General features: G+C 35.8%; 1 pseudogene; it reads left to right on the top strand.

The window, feature by feature from the left end:
• The first annotated feature begins 5,142 nt into the window (after positions 1 to 5,142).
• LOC148476994 (5S ribosomal RNA) lies at positions 5,143 to 5,261 on the top strand (annotated as a pseudogene).
• The last annotated feature ends 481 nt before the right edge of the window (positions 5,262 to 5,742 follow it).

A 5,742-nucleotide genomic window follows, 5' to 3' on the forward strand; every position in this document is an offset into this window, starting at 1 on the left:
TCAAAGCCCATTTCCTTATTAAAGCCTTCCAGCTCTTATCCTAATCCATCTCTCCGTGCTCTTTTGCTCACTGTCTGACACACCTACTGTACCATGGCATACAGTACAATAACTCTCACGAGCAGGAACCTCTTCCCTCATGTGCCTATCCCTCCCTCACTTATACTATAATCTTCTCCCCAGTGGCCACAATGGCACAAATTTTGCTCTTGTGGGTCTTACGATTGCATGTGCAGCAATGTTTATACAGCTTGTATTCCATGTTCGCAATGTTTTTTTTACTGCAAGGGGTCAATCTTATTAGCCGCGATGAACTCACCGGTGCGAGTCAAAGCGGCAATGGCCGCACTTTAAGGCATCCCGGAGTCGCTGAATTTTGCGGGCTGCGAGCAAAATTCAGTGATTTCGGGCTTGGAGCGGGCCGCGTAGGGTGCGAGGTGCCGTTCCGTTGCCAGCATTTTAACACCGTTGCAATGGGAACTTGCAACCCTTCGCACATAATAGGATTGACCACTAAATCTATTGCAGTATCTTTCTTGTTTTGTTTACAATGTCTCTGCTTATGTACTTTGCAAGGTGCTGACACCATATAATAATACATCTTCGCATCTATATGCTAGATTAAAAGTTGAACATATTTTTAAAAATGTACAAAGCAAAACACAGCCACAGAAGCATATGTGTATTGAAGCATTTTGCTTGCATATAAAATAAGCAATTTTACGTTGAAATCTGATCCTTACTCAGATGACAAATAGGAAAATACAGTAACAATAAGTAAATAATTTATTGACACAATTAACAACAAAAATACGGAAATTAACCAAATATATTACTAGTCTAAAAAAAGAATTAAAAAAAATAGATTATTTATTTTAAAATTCATACTTAACCAAAAACCTTCAATTATTTAAAATGCTTTATTCACAGAAAAAAAAAGCATTTTATTAATGACAGCAATCATGAGATGATAACGGAGCAGTAATTTGGCAATACAAATAGCTCTACATAATACTTATTAAAGCCAGCGGATAGCAAAGTTAATGACTGCAGTATATGTTTTATATATGAGGTGAAAAAAAAAACCCTCTTCCATGCTTCGCCCACTTATAAACCATCACTCTGTTATCAAAAACAATGTGACTTTATTAAGATTATTAAGAATATGACCAAGAGCGACAAAGCAACTTATTACGAGTCGGCTGTGATCTGTCAGGTATTCATAGTATCACAGGTGTATTTTTCTTGGTGAATAAATATAGCAATACAGCAGTCATATCACATTGTGGCATCACCACCGAATGTGACTACTACAACCTGTAAATTAAACCAGTAGACAGAGTACAAAGTGACATTTTTAGCTACATTCATTTTGAGTTAATATTTATCAGAAGCTGCCTCATGCGCTGGTGTTCAGTCATATGGGAGAGAGAGGAGGTTTCTGTGAAATATTTCCTTCCATAAGGCTGCAAGTGCTGTGACTTTGCTGAGCAGCAGCGTAAGATAAACTACACCACATGTAGATGAAAAGCACAGGGATTTAACAGTAAGGCCGTCTAAATTCATTCCAGACTGTCTCTGTGTTTACAGAGGTCCCTCAACAGCTCCTGCACATCTTGAAGAATGATTTTATATAAAGTTTCACTAATCAAGTTAGTCATCATTGTCTCTGGCATTAAACAAACAGCATTATATACTGTAACAGATTCACAAAGTACACAGAAAAATACTTTGATGTGTCAGCTTTATACAATGTCATTTTTGTAACAACATTAACTCAGAAATACCACTTATTTTAAAATCATAATGTAGATGAACACTTCTGTGAAATTCACAAGTATGAAACTAGTAAGTCACACTTACCAGCCATAAGCATGTGTGTCTTTATGTTATGTATATATGAAAAATCCAAATGTCCGGCACTCACCCATAAAGGAGAACTCTTACCAAGGTGCCTTCCAAAGTAAGTAAGAAGAATAGCGACAACCCAGGCTTCACTCAAGGTCCAAAATAAAGTTTAGTCCACAAATATCTTATTCCAACTTTATGGGGTCAATACAATTAGGTAGGTGTGAGTTGGCTTGAGCGGGTGGTTTTCAGAGCAAACTAAATTATTTTTTCAGTGGAAAACCGTGTTTTTATGTGCGCCATCCCCCACCCCAAGGGGTGAGATGGTAGGGAAAATCTTTATTTTAAGGTAAAAATGTCAGGACACAGTGCAGCTCCCTCTAATGACTAATTTGGCATGTGGAAGTTTTTAAATAGCTTAACTGGCCCAATAATTACATTTTTGGGTGTTTAAAAATTAATGGCTTTAAATTATCCCCAAATCGAATTTTACGTTAGTTTAGGCACCCCAAATTTAATTACAGTATTTTTTAAATGAATAATAATTGCTTTTATAATTTTTTTTTTTTTACATTTAAAAAAAAAGTTAAAATGGCCTAAAATTAACACAAAATCACCTTTTTTTTGCATTTTTTTGTTTAATTAGTTTGCGATTGAATGAAAAAAGTTAGCTTTTTATCATTTTCAAATTGTGCATTTAAAAAAAAAAACAATCAGCCATTTGACACCATTTAAAAACCTCCAGTACTTTCCTTATGTTCACTGACAGCCATCTATATGATTCTGCTAAGGTATCACTTTTTTGGGGTCCAGGATGGTTTCCCCCTTTTTTCATGCCCTTCTCCCAAGTTGCATGCTATAAAAAATTTGCACACCCTTGCCGCTAGTAGCACCAGCTGGCATTTCTAATTGGATTGAGCGTTTCGTGGGAGCGAGCATTACTGCAAAGTGTGCAAGTTTCATTAAACAAACTCGCACCTATTAGATTGACTCATATGATTATTAGCATTTGCTTACAGTATATACTGTAGCACTAGAAAATTATGTTGTGCTTTACATTTGGGAACAAACAGTAATAAAACAAGACTGGGTAATAACAGACAGACATAGAGGTAAGAGAGCCCTGCTTGCATGCTTACAATCTATAGGGAAATAGGCTTTGATATACCCAGGGCCATAACTAGGGTAGTGCGACCTGTGCCACTGCACAGGGCACCACAGGGCAGGGGGGCGCTGTTTGAGCCTTTCAATTTTCTGTTTACAATCATTCTCAATTGTAGCTTCCTCTTATTTTATCCCCTGCATCTCCTGGCCTCCCCATCTTTTCCCTGGCCCTTCCCAATGAGGCCATGCCCCTTTTTTGGGTATATTTTGTCCCCATTTGAAAAATAGGGGGGGTGCCAATGCTCTTTCTGGCACAGGGCACCAAAAAGTCTAGTTACGGCTCTGGATATACCATGATAAGTACTACATATTGCATATCGGTACATCCAGGTTACAGACACTCGCACAAAAATCTTGGCTTGGGGTCAGTGGGATGTGCAAGTGAAGAAAAATAAAATATTGAAGTTATGTGTGGACTGTATAGTATTTATTTAAAACGTTCCCTGATGAAACATTTAATCAAACTGAAACATTGGAATAAGATATTTTTGTCTGTACTACTATATATTACTATATATATATATGTTTGTGTGCATGCGTGCATGCATGTGTGAGTAATTTAGTCTACTCCGTCTAATCCTATTCCAGTATAAAATACCCCACCATTCCCAGTTCTCTTCTGTCCCATTGCTGCATCAGGTGCATGCACATCACACCTAATGTGCACGTGATCATCTAATTTTTATGAGGCTCCAATATATATATATATCAATGCTTGTAGAGAATATTTTGAAGTGGACCCAACAATGAGCACTACACACAAAGAATTTTTATGTGATTTAATGTCTTTTATTCTGGATCATAATTATTTTAAATTTTTACACCAATTTTATCGGCAAATTTGCGGCACTGCTATGGGGACAACTTTTGCCCCTAGCTTTGCCAATCTTTTTATGGGATGTTGGGAAAAGAATTATGTCTATGAAAATAATCCATTTAGAAATAACATCATATTTTTTAAGAGATATATAGATGATATTCTGATAATATGGGAAGGGTCAGAGGAAGATTTCCAATTGTTTTTAAATCACATTTCAGAGAATAATATGAATTTGAAATTCACATCGAAAATAAATAAGAGTACTATTGAATTTCTGGATTTGGTTCTACGTGGAGAAGAAAACATGATCATTACAAAGAACTTCATAAAGGAAGTAGATACCAATAGTTATCTTCATTTTAAGAGCGGACATCTAAGAAGATGGAAAGAGAATATTCCGTACTCACAATTTCACAGAATAAAAAGAAATTGCAGTGAAACACAAACATGTAACGAGCAAATCCAAATATATACAAATCGATTTTTAGAGAAAGAATATCCTCCAAGGTTATTATTGGAAGCAAAGGAGAAAATGGATACCATGGAGAGGAATATGTTATTGGAATATAAGAATGTGGAAGAGGAAGAGAAGAATATCATCCCATTCATCACAACATATAACGCACAGGAGAGAGACATTAAGATTTCCCTTAATAAGCATTGGAAGATCCTTCTAATGGATCCAGTCTTAAAAGAAATTCTACCACCCAGACCCCCCATTGTATTCAGAAAGGCAAGGAATCTCAAAGATTCTCTAGCACCTAGTATGTTAAGTGATATTAATATTTCAAAATCCAACATTATCCATAACTGTCCAGGGAGTTACAAATGTGGCAAGTGCAATATATGCAAATTTTTACATCGGCAGAGAAAAAACTTCAGTAATTCTGCAAATACCAAGGAATACAAAATTAAACAACATCTTAATTGCAATTCAACTTCAGTCATCTACCTCTTGGAATGTTCATGTGGAATAAAATATGTAGGAAAGACCAAACGACCTTTAAAACTTCGTATACAAGAACATATAAGGAATATCAAGAACAAGGTGGAGACTCATATGGTGTCAAGACACTTTATTTCACACCATAGATCGGATCCAGATGACCTAACGTTCAAAGCTATAGAACATGTGGAATTGGGAGAGAGAGGAGGAGATCTTGCAAATAAATTATCCAAACGTGAGATGTTCAGGATTTTCGAATTGGACACTATGACTCCTAGAGGATTTAACGATAATTATGAGATAGCACCATTTCTTTAATGAAGATGAAAAAGATAAAAGGGATTTCATGTTAGGTCCTAATATAACCTACCGTCATACCTGGGTTAGAGCGCCCAATCTCGTCTGATCTTGGAAGCTAAGCACCATTGGGCCTGGTTAGTACTTGGATGGGAGACCTCTATGGAAGACCAGGTACGGTAGTATCTTTATGTGACATATAAGCATGAATCCCCCAAGACATACGACCTAAGAAGAATTCTCTGATTTATAAATCCGAAGATGGGAGTAAGAATTTCCAGAATGCAACAATATCGATTGCATGTTTCAAGACTCACACAAGAACCAACTGACCCTACAGAGTGAAAAGACTATATATATATATATATGCATATATATATATGCATATGAACTATAAAATCCCTAAAGAAGATTTCCATCCATTTTTTAAGAAGAATTTTTAATATCATCATTACTTATTATTTTTTAAGGATGTACTATATTAGTCCCCAATAGTATGATTTTAGGATTTTTTACTAGTGTCCACATATAAGTCTACATTATACATCAATATATGTGATATTTATTTATTTATGGAGTTGTTTGAATTCTAGTTATGATTCTGAATAGGGGTGGAGAATAATTAGAAACTGTCACAATTTCTCATCATTTTTTAGAGTCCAAGCAT

This window comes from Taudactylus pleione, unplaced genomic scaffold (genome assembly GCF_031769625.1).
Source record: "Taudactylus pleione unplaced genomic scaffold, aTauple2 ptg000758l, whole genome shotgun sequence".
Lineage (NCBI taxonomy): Eukaryota > Metazoa > Chordata > Amphibia > Anura > Myobatrachidae > Taudactylus > Taudactylus pleione.